Source organism: Cibotium barometz, chromosome 19, assembly GCF_041138505.1.
Source record: "Cibotium barometz isolate CiBa-2024 chromosome 19, ASM4113850v1, whole genome shotgun sequence".
In the NCBI taxonomy this organism is placed as follows: Eukaryota; Viridiplantae; Streptophyta; class Polypodiopsida; order Cyatheales; family Cibotiaceae; genus Cibotium; species Cibotium barometz.
In genome coordinates, this window is record NC_141064.1 from 32,752,960 (window position 1) to 32,773,082 (window position 20,123).

Genomic DNA, 20,123 nt, shown 5'->3' on the forward strand with positions numbered 1-20,123 from the left:
TTGGGGATCAATAAATACATCATCACAATAAGAGGATGTCATTATTATAACATCTTTCATTATTGACTACATTAAGAAAGTTTTGTTTTATTTTATGAAGGAGAAAAGTGAAGCTGTTTTCTCACTTTCAAAGCCATGGTAGAGAAAGATAAAAGCATGCACATAAACTGCCTAAGGTTAGATGGTGGGGGACACTATTTCTTGGATAAAGAGACCATTTACATATAGGTACATGGGATTACAAAAAGAAAATCGGCATATTGCAAAAGTTGCTGGTGCATTGATGAATGGGAAAGAGATACCTCATTATTTTTGGGATGAAGCAGTAGAAACCATAATTTATATTATGAAGAGGATGCCCAAAAATAATGTAGGGGAGAAGGTTTGAGTAGGTGATGTGTACTTGGTTTATATTAGCAGAGAGGATCAAGTGGCTATTATCTTCATAAAGGCACTAGGATAGAGAAGCTTTGTAGTGCAGGCTATGGAGTTGATCTTGAGGAAGATTGAGCTCAACTAGTGCGGATATGGATGATACACCGGGATGACACCTCCACACATATATCATTAGCATGGTTGGTGAGATTACGTGGCTGATATACTACCAATGGTTTATAGGCTATGTGTGACAGCCACTTTGGTTTACTAGAATTATGGCACAGTTATAGTGCTAGCTCATGGACCTCGTATGTTCTAGTATTAATTAGAGTGCTTTCCATATAGTATGTACTCTTATCTTTATGTTATGATTGTAGAGAAGTGAAGAAGAAAATTCAACCATCCATCTCTCTCGTGTGCTTATCTACTCTTGTGTTTGTGTGTGTGTGTTTATTGTACAACCATGAAAACTTCACACCGTGTATGACTTGAATGTAGTGGACTCAACTTGAACCCATGTTCCATCAAATATATTAGGCCACATATATGAGCCTGCCCCATGAGGAAATTATTTCTCATGCCGAAGAGGATTTTGAACCCAATGTTAGGAAAGTATTTGGGAGTATTTGGTTTGCGTGTGAATGTATTTGGGAGTGAATTCATGGTCCGGAGTGATACGTATGCTAGTGTTTTGATGTGAGAATGTATTCCAGAATGTCTATAAGGCTAAGCCAGTAAATGTATAGCATTGACATTGGGGGCAAGTGATTACATGTGCTTGTGGTGAGTAGTATGAATTGTATTATATCACATTGTGTTGATTTATTATGTGTCGATTGAAGCATTATGTTTGGCCAAGATGAGTGATGGCCCATTAAAATTTTTGGTAAAAAAATTAACGAGAACAATTTCCAAATTTGGAAGTATTGCATGACAAATTTCTTGAAAGGGAAAGGGCTTTGGGGAAAATTTGGTGATAATAAGTAAAGAGGTGGAGCCAAGGTTCCCCCAATTAATGCAACTCTCGTACAACTTATAACATATAGGAACTGGACAAAAAGAGAATTCAAAGTGTTGCATTATTGCTTGATTTGTGTGATAGATGGGATGTCGTGTCATATCCACGATGTAGATAATAATCCCAAAGATGCATGGGATACATTGGTGAAGATGTATGACACAAACACAAAGGTAAGGAAGATCTAGTAAAAGATATGCAATATAACATGGAATAATAAGAGTGTGCATGATTATGTGCAGGAGATCAAAGCATGTGAAAGATCCCTGCCCCCTCCGTGCAACGAATTCGGGGGTGCTAACAGTGGAAGTAGAACTTCTTACGTAGGGCAGAGCCTCTCACTCGGGGCCTCACCCACGGATATCCAGACAAGAGACTAATCCCTTGGTTCTTCCAAAACCGAACCCATGAAAACTTCCCTCGCCCAGAAAGCACGGGAGATTCCTTCGGGATAATTTATTCTTTCATAGTCAAGAGCCTTAACTAACCAAACTGATCCGACGGAACCTGTAAGTCACATGGTCAGATCAAGGGAGAAGACTTGCACTTGGATCATAGAGACCAACGCTTTTTTCCTTACATCAAGAGGCACATCCGTTGATTCTTTTCCATAGAACAAAGGTTATCTGGGATTTATTTCAACTATCGTAACTTAACAGAATTGAGTCTCATTTTAGGGATCCATCAGTCCATCATCCAATCCCATGGGTTAGCCAACTGCCCAACCACTGTAGTGATAGATCTATTTAGAAATTTGGTTATGTTTTGCCCCGGGTACGAGGGAAAAGATTTCCCAGGCCCCCTAGATGGCGGTTCAAGCAAACTTGAACTTACACATCTAATATAAAATTGCATGTTTCACAGATTCAACTGTCTTTAAAAAAATCTTCTAATGAAACCATAATATCACTGATCATAATCCTCCAAAATATCTAGCTTGAATTCTAATTTTCAATCATTCCTTCATCTGTGTACCTATGGCATCATTGGCAACCAGAATGCTCACCACGTGTTCACTCATCAGGGGCCTTTTCAATAGTTCCTAGCTCATAGTACCCGGAAATATAATCACATAAGAAAAATCCAGATGGACTCTCCATTGAAGATCAGCAAAAGATCAACCAATAGATCCATATAAAAGAGTCATGGACTCATCTGTTGAGGACCAACAAGGCCAATCAACCAAATCCATAACCGAGTTCAAAAAACAACTCTAACTCCTTATTCCATTTTCTTCCCCGACGCATGCGTGGGTATCTTTGGGCGACACAGAGCCCGAGCACCGTATGGTCAGCACCCTTTAGACTCCTTCGCAGGTCACCTAGCGCTTCACTCATAGGCTGCTTGCTTGGTCCCTTATCCATCGTACCAGAAGCTCACCATTTAAATCGAACCAAGGCTGGTCAAGACCTCGGCTGACCTTGCTATGCAAGACGTCCTCCGTTGACTCTCCGTCAGTTGCTGTTGCAACTTTATCACTTAGGTCTCCACGACCTTATTCACAAGATGGTCAAAAAGCTTCCCCATCATTCTTGACATAAAACAGTTATTTAAAAACAAGTTTCATAAATACAATTTCTAATGAACTCTCATCTTTCCACATTGTTCCACATCATTTCTCGTTATTCCACATTCTTCTACATCAATTCACATTTCTTATTCCACATCCAGTCATATGTATTTCCATCGTCTTCATCCATTCTCATCCAATCACATCATATTACATCTCATCACATCTATCCTCATCACATCACGTCACAACATATCCACATCACATCTCATCCATTCATATAACATCACATCCATCTACATTCATTCAGATCCACATATCATCACATCCATCTGCATTCATTCAGATCCACATATCATCACATCACGTTTACATCTATATTAAAAAGGAAAAATAAACCTTATTAGAATTGAATAGTAAAAATTCAGAAACAGCATTCAAGTATTGTATTTTCATTCCTTAAGCTCCATTAATGAGAATTAATTCTAAACTTCCGTTTACTTATTAGATCCTCGATCCTCGCAGGGATTCTAGATTCTCTTTTCTAAATAAGAATTATCCACGTTTTCTCGATGGATATTTTCATATTCTTTCTTAAATTTCTCAAGTAAAATATATTCAATATTCTTCTTTTCGAGTAAAGGATTCATGGGATTTACAAAAATCAATTCTATCCATATTTTTCAATAAAATTAATAATACTCAAAATTTGCTTTTGATAAATACTCATAATTTGAATTATGCCAAAAATTCCTCTTTTACCATTAAATTACTTGGATTTCAAATATCATGGAAATTCCTATTTTTGTATAAAAATAAATTTACTAAAAATTTCTCTCACCATAATCAATTAATTATACATAATTACAAAAATTTATTTCTCATAAATATGATAAAAATCATTCTTTTTGCATAAGATGTCCAATCCTAGAATATGGTAGGAAGTCCTCTTTTAGCATTATGCATAAAAATAAGATATCTATTATTTTCTAAAAATTTTACCATAGCTTTGCTGTTATTACTGATAATTCTCAATTTTTTTCGAAAAGAATAAAAGTTTGTAATGAAAATATGATAGTAGTTCCTCTTTTATGCTTAAAATCAAACTATGAATTTAAATCATAATTTTAAACATAACTATGATTATCCCACTAGATTGATCTAATTTCAACATTCCTCTTTTTTCAATTTGTTAGGATAATCCATTTCTCATTTAAAATGAATTAAACTAGTTTTTAACTACTCATAAATAATCTAAAAAGAATTTACCATGATTATCCCACTAGATTGATCTAATTTCAACATTCTTCTTTTTTTAATTTGTTAGGATAATCAATTTCTCATTTAAAATGAATTAAAGTAGTTTTTAACCACTCATAAATAATCCAAAAAGAATTTACCATTATTTTAATAGCATAAAATCATGAAAATATTATTTTCTTAATCTTTAGCTTATCAAACCTAGAGTTTAGCTTTGAATTAAGAGACTATCATTGAGAAACATCCTTTTTCTCAAGGGAGTTAGCCATAAAGATGGCTATTCTTTTAGAGAGAGAGATTTACTTAAAGAAAGCATTACAAATAAGCATAAAGATTAACTTTCTCTTAATTAAACATTAAGACTTTAAGAGAAAGCTTGATTTGAATTAAAACAATCATTTAGAAAGCTTCTCAATCTTGAGAGGGGTTGAGAAGAAGAAAGTTATTTTGAGAAAATTAAAAAAAAATATAAAAATTAATTTTACCTCCAAGTTTGGCTTGATTCTCTAATTGCAGTGAAGCCCCCGACCAATCAATTGGTCCACCAAGAGGACAAGAGCAACTCCAAGAGTTGTTGTAGAGAGAGAGAGCTCCAAGCTCCCAAGAGAGAGAAAAATTTAAGGGATAATAGAAAATATGATTATTTTAATATAATACTAGCATGGTATAGCTTCCATATTTTATTACAAATGACTGTGGGTCTATTTATAGGTGAGGGAGGCCACTAACCAAGTCCAACTAGGTTCTAGAATTTTCCAGGTTTAGTTTGACTCAATTTGGACAAGATTTGGACCAGTTTGGCTCCCTTTTTAATTTGGTTTGATCTAGGAGAGAGGAGAGATAAAAATATCACAATTTTTTTAAATTAAAAACTCTTCCATACATGTGAAAGAGGCACCTACTTCAAGAGTCTCCCTTTCCTTACCAAGGTGTCAAAAATGCATCATTATTCCAAAATATCTCATTTTTTTAGTAATATCTCATAATTTTTAACTAATAAACCTTGTAGTCAGTCAATTCTTCATCTTATGTGAGCATTTACTCATTTTTGGGTTTTTTTTTAATTCTCTTGGATTTATCTCATCCCAACACTTGGATTAATCCAGTTGGCCCATTAGAAGCTAATTTTTTTTGAAAATGTAGACTCTTAGGCTAAGGTCCCTTATACCATTTCAATTGATTCCTAATGCACATTGGAAAGTTCATTTTGAACTTCTGTTTCAGGGGAATCCATTTTAGACACTAGGAGGATTTTTATATCCAAAGATATCTCAATTTTAGATTATCTCTCTCTAGGCTAAAACAGGCTAAAACATGGTAAAACAGACTAAAACACGCTAAAACAGGGTAAAACAAGATCTTTCTTCTATTTCAGAGAGGGGGATAATTACAAGAACAGAAGGGGAGGTTCTTACACCTTTACACCTCAAAAGCTAGAGGGAGGAATCTTACATCCTACCCCACTTAAAAAACGCGAGATGTCCTCATCTCGCAGGTGGAGTATAATCTCTTTCATCTTCTTTCTCTTCAATCACTTACAGCGTTACTACCTTGGAAGCGGCAGCCGATTTGGAAGCATCTCTCTTTGACTTTCCCTATTCTGAGGCAGAGGTCTTGCATTACTTTGGATTGAAACTGAGGGTTGGTTAGAGGGTCTACCTCTGGGACTTCCCTGATTTTGACGGAAAGGAACCTGATTACTCCAGAAGGAAGGAGCTGGAGTCTAGAATCTTGGTCCCTGACTTCCCTGCCTATATACCTTGATCCAAAAGGAGTTGTGTTAAAACCCTAAGATCTCTCTAGATAATTGTTATGCATAAACATGCATAAATCAGGCATAAACTCAACCACCCAACCAGAGCCCAAGGGATGCACACATGAATCATAAATGAAATACATCATACCTCTACCTTGATGTCCTATACCATCAAGAGGTATAACTCCAATCTAATAGCATGTAGCTATAGTGTGAAATGGTAGATGAGTAGATATGGATCTCTACACAAGAGACCATAGCATAAGCCTCAAGCTTCCTAGCCTCCAAGCCCCCTTGAGTGTGCCCCATGCCCCTATTATATAGGAGGGCCCTCAAGTGACTCTTGACTTTCCATTCCTCATGTGTGACCCTTGGATGCCTGACCCTAACCTTAACCCTTAAGGTTAGTCCTAACCCATGCTCCACTAGAGCTTGTTCCCATGCTCCCATGCTCACAAGCCTAATGTGGGTTAGCCTCCTAGTATATGCACACATAATGTGTATATAACATAGCACACATAATGTACATATAACATCATGTACATTATGTGGATTAGCCTCCTAGTATATGCACACATAATGTGTATATAACATAGCACACATAATGTACATATAACATACTTCCCCTCTCTCAAAACATTGCACTCTTGCAATGAAAAGAAGGAGAACTGCGCTGAACAATCTCAACCGACTCCTAAGTCGAATTCTCAATTTCCCTATCTTTCTACCTAATTTTAACCTCAAGGATTAGTCAACTACAAAGTTTCCTTTCCCTGAATTCAAGTACCTTATCAGGTTCATGTGGAACATAGGATAATTCATCGACTTCAACGAGTTCTTGAGGAGTAACTATGTCATCCTCACCTCCTAGTTTCCCTTTCAATCTATCGATATGAAAGACTGGATGAACTCTAACAATTGGAGGTAGTTTTAGTTCATACGCAACCGTGCCAATCCGATATATAACTCGAAATGGACCACAATATCTAGGAGATAAATTCGAGCATTTTTCCATTGACAAAGTCTGAAAATCTTTAGGAACATTAAAATAAACCAACGCTCCTAGTTTAAAAGACCGAGATGAGCGTCTCCTATTAGCATAAAACCATGCCCTATCATGAGCACACCTGATAGAATCCCGAGCTTCGGTCAGCATTTCCTACATTTCACGCAAGAAATCCCTCGATGCATCAAGCTCGATGTCCTTAAGAGACCGACATCAATAGGTGCCCTGAGTTGATACCCATACATAAGTATGCACGGACTAAAAAATAATAGCCGTAAATTTATAACTGTTATAGACAAATTCCATCATTGGAAGATATTTTTTCCAGTATGATGATTTTCTAGAGACATATGCACAAAGCATATACACTATAATCCGATTCATACACTCTGTTTGCCCATCAGACCACTGCGGATGATCAGAACAATTCACATTCAAAGTAACTTTCTCATTGTAAAACATTAGGAATAAAGTAGGAAAGCATGGCATTATAACAGCAGAAACCAAGGATTCATCGGTGCCCCGACATACCCACATCTGTATATGGAATAATCGACGTCTTGAGTACCCATATCAACATAGAGAGTCATCAACGTCTCGATGAGACACATATGTCCATCCGTAAACCTATCAGGCTGATTGTGTAAATCACCTAAAGTACGGAACTAAAGAAAGAAATGCCAACAAAGAAAGAATCCAAATTTCCTTATCCGGACACAACAAGATAAACTTGTTTGAACTCTAAAGAAAGAGATTTCAACAAGTGAAAATGCTTATGAGATTGCCCTCATCCTAACATGCAGGCTATAGATAAAAAGAAGTTTATCTAGAGAATGTCCACACTATAACTTCTAGTGAATTTAGAAAATAAGATTGTCTTTGAATGTTGAGATCAACATGCTAAGTGATGTAAACAAAGCAACAATCTTGAGCCCAAATTATCCCATAAGATAATATATGTGAGGGATCACTAGCGTCCCATACCACCATGATACCACCCATACATACCTTAACAATTTGAAACTCCCTAGTATGCCGTCTAGGAAAATATGAATAAAATCCTATGTAAAAGGAATAAGATGGCCTTATCCAGACTTTCACATACTAAACCTGTCTCTATATACTTGAGACTACATCAAGGAATAACTCCTTCTGAGTACATCATTAGAAAAGAAATTGTATTATTGGCGCCTTTCTAATGATAACTACCCAAAACACAATAAAGTTAGGGTAGAAAAATAACTCACCTAGATATATAAGCAACTAGGTATCCGAGTTGGAATATATACAAGAGTATAAGAAATATAGTCCAAAATTATGTGTAAAAAATGAAGGCAAATGCTACCTTCAAAGCACATGTAATTATTCAAAAGATCCTTATAAAACCATGGATAAAAGCATAGAAGCTCCTCCAATCCATAAACACCATAGTTGATCATAAAAATCAATGCATACCATCTAATGGACATAAATCATGCCAAAAGAAGCATTAAAATTGGTGGCCAACTCATCAATCCGGAGTATATGAACGTTGTGTTGTTCAAATAAAACTCCAAAGTATGAAAGTGAAACATATGTGTGTAGCACTCACAATAAGAAAACCCTAGACACAAGTGATCTAGGCAGAACCTGATGAGTCCATATAAAACTTGAAAAATATCCAATAAAAATCCACCAAAACAAACCAATCAACTAACCCATGATAGAGGCTTAAGAAATTAAGCACAAACCACACTTAAATAAGTGCAAAATAAATTATCATGGAAAAGTGTCAAAGGTGAAACACACTTTGAACGTAAATTATAGCCATCAAAAGAAATTAAGGAACATGTCCAAAAAGAATGGCTAAAAAATGATAAAAAATCATGAATACATCATTTAGAATTAATCTAAACATAAATATCCATTAATACGAGATATAATCGTATTAATAATATGCGAATAACCCACATCTATCTAATGTCAGCACGAGAAAACGTACTTCAACATTAAATAACCCTCGAAAATATTAAATTCTCAAAAAAAATTATCATGATTTTTTTCTAATTTTTTCTAATTTTCTAGGACCTTAAAATATGATAATTTTGAATTCCACCAAACCTATCTCATGGCATTCCAAACCTATATTTTTCCAGAGAATTTTTAGCAATTAATTTTGCCAAAATATCATTGATATTTTAAAAATACCAATTTTTAGATTTTCTAAAAATAATTTCAAAATATTCCTAATTTTTCCTGAGAATCCCATCGTTCACGAAATTTTCAATTCTGCCCAACAATTCTCAAATCCAATGAAAATTTTTAAATTTAATGGATTTTTCTAATTTTTTGGGTCAAAAAATATAATTTAAAAGAAATTTGAATGGTCACGGGCGCCCGAATGGACACACCACGTGCCAAACACCAACCCCACATTTTTCCAAAATTTAAAATAACCTTTGTCTAATTTTTCACTAATTTTCAGGAATTTTTTGAAATTTTTAATCAACCCCGAATGCATTTAGAATACGAACAGTCAAAAAATTTCAGAATTCCAACGGTTTTCCTTGAGATCATTCCCTGTCTGGGTGTTCCGATCCAGACGGTTTGTCTCACAGTGGTTTCTCCATGCCACTCTAGCTGTTTCTATTATCTTCACCCTTTGCAAGAGCCATTTTACTCTTCTTATTGTACCTAGTGACATTGAAGTATTCTTCCATTGCTTCAATCCACTTCTCTACAGCCTCATCCAAGTTTTCCCCTTCACCCTTGAAAGGTCCAGGCTGCGATCTATGAAGAGTTTTACGAACATCCGAGTCGAGCTCTTCCTCTCGAGGTGGGGGTTAACATTCCTACCATGACTACCTCGATCCATGATCCTATCAATACAAAAATTCTTGTTAAGTTCCTTTTTCCTAAATTAACCAAGATGCTCAAGTGAAAATACCACTTTATTTATAATTCAAATCCAACTTTAGATCCAATTGATTCTGGGGTTCTTTATAGTTTGGTCAGCCCCCCACAAAATCCTACGATAAAGATCCCTCCTACAAGAAGAACATACAAAACTCATTACCATAGAATAATTCATTCATATTATTGACATGATAATGGTCCATCAGACCGAAAATTTCATCTGAACATTCCTCCACGGAAATTTCAGTTATGCGGGTTTTCAATTTGTCATCCCTTAATTAGATCCACTGGATCAAAGATCAAACAGCAGCAATCTGTCTCAACACAATCCACTAGTGATTTGCTGAAGTCATAATCGTCTTCCAGTTACTAACATCATCACTGGGATTCGTCCCATTCATCCTCATTGTGGCTTTGTTCAACTTATCTTCTTTCAACTAGAATTCAGAAATCATCATCTTTCAATCAGAATCCAAATCAATTCATCAATTCTCAACCAGAATTCAAAAAATCATATCAACCAGCATTCGAATTCATCCTCTGGATAGCATTTTTGCTTATAACAGGTCTTAGATTTACTCATATATATTATCAGTAAAGAGCTGCAGATATACCCACGGTATATACGGGTAGTCACAGTCCTTGGAGCTATAAGGTAAATACCATCATATCTAGGCCTCAAGTAAGTCAGGGATTCCATACAATTCCGGTACTTCTATCTGAAGACCCAATTTCCAATTTATGAATCTTCATTCTGAATATCAATTCGTATGAATTTCATAACACAATTACAATCTTTTACTGGTACTTCATAAAATTTTGACATTTCTCGCTTCTCCCTTGATCCTCTTTAGCCAATTCGCTCTGATACCAGCGGAAAGATCCCTGCTCCCTCCACGCAACAAATTCGGGGGGTGCTAGCAGCGGAAGTAGCACTTCTTATGCAGGGCAGAGCCTCTCACTCGAGGGTATGGAACGCTTTAACTGTTGAATTTATTAATTAAAAATGATCGCCTTAGTCTAAAGACTCATAGAATAAATAATTTTGGAGATAAAGAATTAGAAAATAGAATATTTGACTAGTTTATGACTAGATTCTCGCTATTTTGCGAAGAGTTTATCTTTCCCTATGTTTAGAATTAGATTTTGATGTAAACATGAAAGTTTTAGATTGCAAGAAACTCTTCAAGAGTGTATGAGACTCTAGAAAGCCAAAATTCCTTTCGTTTTTGAGTTATTCGAGTGCAAAGTGGAGCACTTGGCTGTTTTTGGCAGTTTCATACTGAAAACACAACTTTGCCTGTTTTGAATGCTCTCAAAGAGACCTTAGGACTCATTTTTAGAGAACCATCACTGAGACGTGCTTTATAGAGCATTAGAAGTCCTAAAACTCTGTAGTTTTGACTTTTCTCTAATTACAAATAGATTGGAAGATATTACTCTCCCAAAGAGACCAGTTATTAGGCTTTGCCTTGAAAATTGCTATCAAGATTGACTATCTTGTCTATATAGACCGGATGGACTAACGCATAAATATAGTTAAGACTTAGCTCTAGTGACTAGAGATGACCTCGCTCGTTAGAACATGATAATTGATTATGTTCAAAACAAGGATTCCCATGTGACTTAAAATATAAAGACAAGTTTAAGACTATTTAAAAGATAAAGACAAGTTAAAGACTATTTAAATTAAAAGCTTATTTTATACTTGAAATTTATTGTGATTGATTTGAATATGCATGCCTTGAAAGATTATGGACTAGAGATGAGTGTGAGATGATATGTATGAGTTATGATTGCTTTGTTTTGAGATGAATGATTGATATGCACGCGTATGTCTAATTGATATGATGTTTATGGATGAGACTCGACATGAGATTTTGAGATTCGGGCCGGCCGTCCTTAGATAGCCGTCCTTAGACAGGGAACGCCGGACAGAGAATGAGATTCATGCCCTTTGGGAGCCATGCGGTAGAACCTAGAGAGGACAAGATTCAGAAAGAGGCATACCCGGGATAGCCACGATGTCCAGTGTGGAGGTTGGGTGGACGAGCATCCAAGAAAGCCCTAGATTTGCTAGGTTTTGGTCATTATGACTAACCATGTTGTCGAGCATGGTGATGGTGATAGAATCTTGAGATAGACACATACATTGTGATTGATTGAGATGCTATGTTGTAATTGATAGACATTTATATCATGTGAATGTTTGTTTGAGATTACATGATTCTTTGCTTATGTGATAAGAATCTTGGATATGGCATGCATGCTTGTTTGCTATTTGAGAAGGTTGATTTGATTGTATTGCTATGTAGAAAAAACAGGATTAAGTGGGTTTCAATGTTTGTTTAGATTAAGTTATACGCTTAAGATATGGCTAGATTTGGGACCGTCACAATAGACTTTGTCTCAGACCTTGACTTTAGTAACATATTGTTTTCATATAGCAATCTTATCGATAGAAATATGTTAAAAAGAAACTCAATTTTCAAATTTTCAAATTTCCTACATATGCACTAGTCTCAAGACAATATACTATTACATTCAATAATCGCAAAGAAGAGAATGATAGACGTACTCTAGTGGTGCAATCACTAAGTTATTAGTTGAGTTTGTAGATTCAAAATGAGCAAGCTTGTTGTGGAAAACCTAGAGAGTTTTGCATTTTAAAAAATAAGAGATAAGGCTTCCTTCATAAATTGTCATGGGGCTGTGTCGATCGACCTCTCTTTCCTTTTGCCTGCTCGGTCCAATTAGGTTATATGTTTCACGATTTTCAAATATGTTGCACAACATATCACATGCGGTGTCATCCCATGTGTCATCATATTCTAACTAATTAGTACATGCTCTATGATATTTTAGACTTTCATATCCAACGGGGTCCCTATCTCTTATAAGATTGGCATATTCTCGTGTTGGCAACTGTGAAATATGTGATCCATGATGAGGGCTAGGATCTCTAGAGGGGACATCATCAATATCATTTACTTCCTACACTGATAAAATAAATTTACCAATTGACTCTCTCTCTCTCTCTCTCTCTCTCTCTCTCTCTCTCTCTCTCTCTCTCTCTCTCTCTCTCTCTCGGGTTTGTATACACGCACATTTGAAACATGTTATACGTGTTTTTGAATAAACACAAATTTTTGTCATGGCATGAATATGATAAAACTTTGGACATTATAATGTATTCCCACCATAGACACAAACCCTACACCTATACATACATGGGAGAAATGTACATATACATATGTTGAGACGTTAAATGTGTTGGCAGAAGTATGAGTACAATCATCATTTGAGTGCAAAAATATATGAATACAAAAATATCTATATACAATCATCACGCCCTCCTTCAAAGGCATCCCAATGGTACACGTAATGGTAATAATGCTGCCTGCTCACATCTATGGTGAGTAGAAGTGGGTCTCAGAAATGAGTAGTCACCAATAAGTCCTCCCCAACTTGAAAACTCCTTGTAGTAGTAACTACTACATAGCTAGAGACTACTCTTACTCAGTGCCAATATGCTCCTCAAAAATACAATTTACCTGCATTTCTAGCTCTCCCCTACTACTATTTATCAATCTTTCTAATCTAAGTGTCAACATGAAAACCAATCAGAAGAGAATCCATGAAGATTTGAGGGGAACCAATCAGAAGAGAATCCAAGAAGATTGGAGGGGAACCAATCAGTAGAGTGCCATGTGGCACCAACTTCCTATAAATACAATTAGGTTGGAGTGGATCCAATCAGAACCATGTGGCACCAACTTCCTATAAATACAATTAGGTTGGAGTGGATCCAATCAGAACCAAACTGCTTTATAAACACTTGTACATCTTTTGTTATGAGGTGTTATTCAATTGTACATGTTCATTTGTTTGTGGTCCTAGAGTTTCAAAATTGTTAGTACAACTTGTATATAATCTTTTGCCTATGAGTAAACCATTATAGAATCTTTGTAATGTTTAGCAGACTCTAATACAAAGTGCATCTTCATGCTTTTTATACTTTTCATGTTTTACACAATCTATCATTAAAACTTCTAAAGTGTTGAGCAATAACATTTATCTAAGTGAGAGGGAGAGAGAGTAAAGAGTGAACATAAGAATGATTAGTCTAGGCTTGGATACCTAGGTGCGCTAATGATGAACCAAGATTATTGACAAAGAGTAGGAAGGTGGATAGATCGCATAGACTCTCTCAAGCTTTGAGTGAGTCGACATTACTGCTTGTAAGGAAAAGTTCAAAAACACTAAGATACACTACTAGGGCTATTCTCAAAACTATCAAGGGTGAGAATTCCAACGTCCACATTTGGCAACCATGTCGAGGAGCACATTCACCAAAATGCCAATGAGAGTACATTTGCCAAAACTTCACTTATGGAGAGAACATGTTCTACTGAAAGCTTTTATTGCAAATCAAAGCTCTCATAGGAAGATTTGCAATTATATGAAATATACACTCGAGCTAGAACAAGTCACCAAAGAATTAATAGTAGTCCTTAAGGTGGCACATGCACAAGGTAGGAAGAACTAAAGTAGTGAGACTGTAGAGAGAGAGGAACAAGTAGCTAGAAGAGCTCAAAGAAGAGGGTAAGTTCTTGAGGAGGAAGAAAGGAGAGATAGATATTGTACAAGACTCGGACAATAGAATGCACAATAACTACTAGAAGATAATATTCACAACACTCACACACATAAATTCAATGAGTCACAAGGGGATAAAGCAGAAGAATTACCAAAAATGGGGAACAAGGTAAAGATAGAACAAGAAGATATAGCATAAGCATTACCAAGAATGAGGAATAAGGTAAAGGTAGTGCACTACTCACACACAAAGTCAATGTGAGTCACAAGGAGATAGAGTGGAAGCATTACCAAGAATGAGGGACAAGGTAAAGATAGAGATACCAATTTTCAAAGGGGATAAGAAGGATCCGAGCATCAATGTACAAGACTTTGAAAGGTGGGCAAGACTAACGAAAGTCATCATCAGGGATACCTGGGATAATTACTTCCCATAGACCAATGTAGACTAACGGAAGTCATCAGGGATACCTGGGATAATTACTTCCCATAGACTAACGGAAGTCATCAGGGATACCTGGGATAATTACTTCCCATAGACCCTGCAACACAAGCTAAAAAATGGTATTACCAATACCGACCCAAGAGAATTCCCAATTATGTACTCTCTGTTCGGGTGAATATGCTTAACGTGTGCATTATAAAAAGCTAAAAGAGTCCAATGGTCATTGCAATTAAACAACATTAAGATTTCTTGTTCAAATAACCAGCCAACTTAATTAACAAGACACGTACCTATGGATTATTGGAAAGAAAGAAAACATGTGGTTTACAAGGTCTACATTTCCAAAAAAAAAAAAAAATAATGTGAGAAAGCCTAGGGAGGGAGGACTATGTTGTAGAGGCTTTTGTGATAGAGCCCAATGAGACTATAGACTTCTCTCAACTATAGATTATACAAATGGGAGGGAAGACTTTTGTAGAGCCCAATGAGACTGTAGACTTCTCTCAACTATAGATTATACAAATGGGAGGGAAGACTTTTGATGCATTCATTAAGTTCTCTGACCTCCTTCTTTCTACAAGCACTTCCACATGATTATCAAAATGAAGTGTGGTGATCAAGTCTTTTGAGGATACATTATACTATCTATGATGATACAGTGGCGACTACGTGTAAGGATAATTCAGCTCCTTCTAATCATCAAACAACTAGGATTAAAAATAAGAGAAAAAGAACCGTTGAGCAACCTAGAGACCTCACAAGCACATTTTTTTTAGCAACCAAAGTCAAGACCCCAAGGAAAGAGACCTCAACTAGAATTTGTTACGACCACAGAGGCTCATAAAGTTACACATTGTAAGTGTAAGACTTGGCCACTATTATTTTCAATGTCCATCCAACTGGGAAAGAATGGTTTTTCCATATTAAGAGACCTTATGTAAATATTAATGCAATCACTTTTATACATAAATGAGAAGATTTTTTCTTTATAAGATGATCTCTTGGGTCTAATGACCAAGATTTCTTCTTATGAAGATTATTCAAATGTGTATCATGATGATTCTTATGTGTTCTTCTTTGGAAACTATTAAAATGCTTTGTAATGATAAACGTGACATTCTTTACTATGTGCTTAAGAGTGAAATGTAATTTAGTGATAATAATTTTGTATCTTTGCTTCAGAACAAGTATGACTTGTTTCTAGAATTTGAAATTTCCCTCTTTGGTAGTTTTTTTCACAACATGAAGTGAATACTATGTACACCAATTGCTAGACCTATGAGTTTAGCTTTGGGGAAAGAGTCATTTCTTCCAGAGAGTTTGGTTGTTGGAGACTAGCAAGCTAGTTCGTGCTCTCATGTGTCATGGATATGGATGGCATGAAGGTTGTTAACCTCTGGAGTGCAGATACTCCTGAGGAACAACTCTTTCATGATATTATGTCTAAATTTTTGAATGTGTTTCCAAAGGAAGTATCATATGGTTTACCTTTTCTAAGAGGGTGTAGACCATAAGATTGAGCACAACTATTGTTTAGGCAGCCATACAAGTTGAGTTAGTTTGAGAAAGATAAAGTTGCTAGACATCCTCAAAAGTACCTCCAAATGGGCATGTTAGGAATAGCAAGCACTATGGAGAGCACCTATTCTCCTAGTGGATAAGAAGGATAAGGCAAAAAAATGTGTAGGTTACAAATATCATTTGCCAAGGATGGATGACCTTATTGAATGACTTTGTGGAGCATGATACTTTACAAAGATTGAAATGAGGACAATTTTACCATCAAATTATGATATTTAAGGAGGATGTTAGTAAGACTAGTTTTATAACCAAGTATGGGCATAAAGAATTCTCAATTTTACCATTTAGACTCTCACGAATGCACCAACCACATCGTAGATGAAGAATGATATATTTCATTGGTAACGTTTGTGATTGTTTTCTTAGATGATATTCTCATGTATAGTAGGAACCTTTAGGAACATGCTGAACATCTAAGAATTGTGTTAGAAATTCTTAGAAAAGAATCTTATTTTGCTAAAGAGAGAAAGAGTGATTTCTTTAAGCAATAGTTAACGTGCCTCATACACATTATTACTAAACGGTGTCCACATTGATTATGAGAAGATCACGAGAGTGTATGAATGGCCGATATTAAAAGCCATCACTAACATAGTTGGGATGCATTGGGTAACTTCTGAGGTTACCCAAATAAAGATTCCCTTAATTTTGAGTTGATAATTGATGTTTTTAAGAATTAGTGTGTGTATCACGATTTTATTTCGAAAAACATATTCTAGTGATTTCTAGTGTTTAAAAAAAATCTTAACTCTATAAGTTGCAAAAATATAGTGATTTACAAAACTTTATGATTAGGACCGCCATTATTTTCTTGAATTTATCACATGAATATGAATCTTTTTCTTTTTGAATATTTTTTAATTATAATATATGCTCCATCACATTGTTTTTTTTAAATATACATACACACATACAAAAATCATCATATTGAACATGAACACACACACACACACACACACACACACACACACACACACACACACATGCAATAATAACAACAACAACAAAATCTTTAAAAAGAACATTCTCACACACAATGTCACATATTCAAAAAACTTACATGACTACATATATATTTTGATGTATATACATAGTGATGTACCTAAAAACTTTATAAATGTAGTATATATTTTATTAAAGTGAGTTTTTCAAATCACAAAGAAAAAATCACACATAATAAATTTATAATAAAGAAACTAAAACCACGAAGCCTTATGGTTGCAAACCATTATATGTTACACAACAAACCAATTGGGCTCCAATAATAATATTCAATTATAAATTAAGTTTACGGATTTATTCATGTGACCATTTTGTATTAAATCCTTATTCATAAAAAATATCTATCAATTCAAAAATAAAGATTATATTATAATTATACAAATAAATCTCTAATATAATAATAAGATTCTCATAGAATCTTAATTATTACTTGGTGATATCATATAAAATATATTGATGGTTTTATCATGAAAATTTTAGTACACTAAAAACTAAGAAAGCTACATCCAAAAAACATCTTTTTCTTACAAAGTTGAATAAAAAATTTATAACATCATTACTTTGTTAAATGTTACCATCATAAGTTATAAAAAGATGAAACAAGTGCATACCATCGATCTATGATTGCTTTACTCTCTCAATAAGTAAGCTTAAAAGCTTGGAGAAAAGGAGGAGAAAAGAAAATTCTTTCAAGTTTCTTTTAGATAATGCATTATCTTATAAGGCTTCATTGAGAGGATAAAATGTTATTAATGTTTTAGTGGTTTTAGTGTCTTAGGATCCTCTTCTATTTTGTATAATGTTTTATTATAGAAAGCATGAATACAAAGACACAAAGTTCTCTAAATTTAAAAAAATTCTTAAGAATTATCAAATTCTAGCAAAATATATGTGTGATATCTAGTTTGGACAAGTTGAAAATTAAATAAAAATTCTTTGGTAGAAGAGGGTCAAGAGATACACAAGTATAAATATCTATTTTGTATACATTAATTCTTGTGCTATGTCTCCAAGTTCACAAAAAATGGATATTGTAGATTTCATTTACTAATAAGATTTTGACACCATGAATTCATTTTTTGCTCTATTGTATAGAGATAGTTATATGCCTTTAAAAAAAAGACCACAACAAGTAAAACTTCCTGCTTATTTTAGAAAATGGATCCCAAAAGTATCTACATAACATTGAAAACAAACAATTTGGATGCTAGGAATGCAAATTGTGTTGAAATGCACAAATTTGATTTAAAGGCTAAGCTTTTCCTTGAAAAGTAAATACTATTTATTAATTTTCTATATAAAGACTATTATAAATAAAGATATTAAGGTTTGTTATCTTTAGTCTTACAAGAAAAGCCATTTTGTGCCTTTTACATACCTTTTTTTATGGAAAGCACAATTCTCTTTTAAATATAAGGTTGCAACAAAATTCCTCTCAGGAAAATACTCTCACACATGATAGTAGATAAAAACAAAATCAAGTTCTAAAAAGTTTAAGCATATAGTTTTTGTAGCTTTACTTTTCGCATTAATTGTTTTTTTTAAAAGAGTGAGTCACTTTCTATTCAATGCATTGCTCTAGACTACAATGAATAAGTTATGATTTTTAAGCAAGTTATGAACATAACACAAACTCTTTGATTTGTATATATATTGTTGAAATGTACCATCTATCCATTGAGAAGATATAATTTTTACTTTAGAAACAAGGCTATTCTCTCTTTAAAAGCAATGCTATTATGTCATTTTGAGTCACTTCTAGTAATTTTAAAATTTGTGAACTTTCTATATATCTTATTTTTTGAGGTGAGAGAGGTGGTGGTTGTTTTAGGGGGGGGGTTTGTGTGTTTACAGTTAAATCTTTTTTTCTTTAAGAGAGTAACTATATGTATGTAGGTGCGCCATTGTGCCATGTTGGAACTTTGAACTTGCACAACAAAAGGCAAGGGTGTTACCACTTATACTAGAATAAGATTAATAATCCTAAATATAGAAATCAACCTACAGACATCTTTTCAATGTCTATCCTTTCATTTGTCCAAGTGTTTAGTTGAGACAATTTACAAAGATTAAGCAACAATAATACACAATTCAACAAATCAATATGTAAGCATTGTTTCATTTTTGCAAATTGTTTAGAGCTTTGTAATTGTGTATATAAGTCTTAAAACTACAATTTGATTGTGTATGAAAAGTTGACACACTTCTCTCCAAAAATTGTAAAATTTAGAAGAGCCAAGGAAGGTGCCGTTTTAGAAATAGGAATGAAAATTTGATTGAGCACTTTGGTATTGAACAATTGCTTTTGTAACTTTGATATAGAAATAGAAATTTGATTTGAACACTTTGATACTAAGCGTATAAGATATGATGTTTTTGGAACTTTGATTTGAGGACTTCACAGATTTTCTCATAGGCTGCTTATAGAGATAGGTGGTGCTCTTTCCCTTGGCCATGTGGAGGGCCTTGAGCTCCATAGCTTGGTTAGGAGTGGGGTCTTCTACGATGAAGAAGCCACATCATGATCATGGTGCGGTCCTTGTTGTAGAGGCTTACATAGGCTTCGATGTCCATCTGGTTGCATGAGGCGGGGGATGATGGTGATACTGCTCTTCTTCTAGAGAATGATGAGTCCATGTGAACTCGAGCTTAAGAAGTTAGACCTTAATTAAG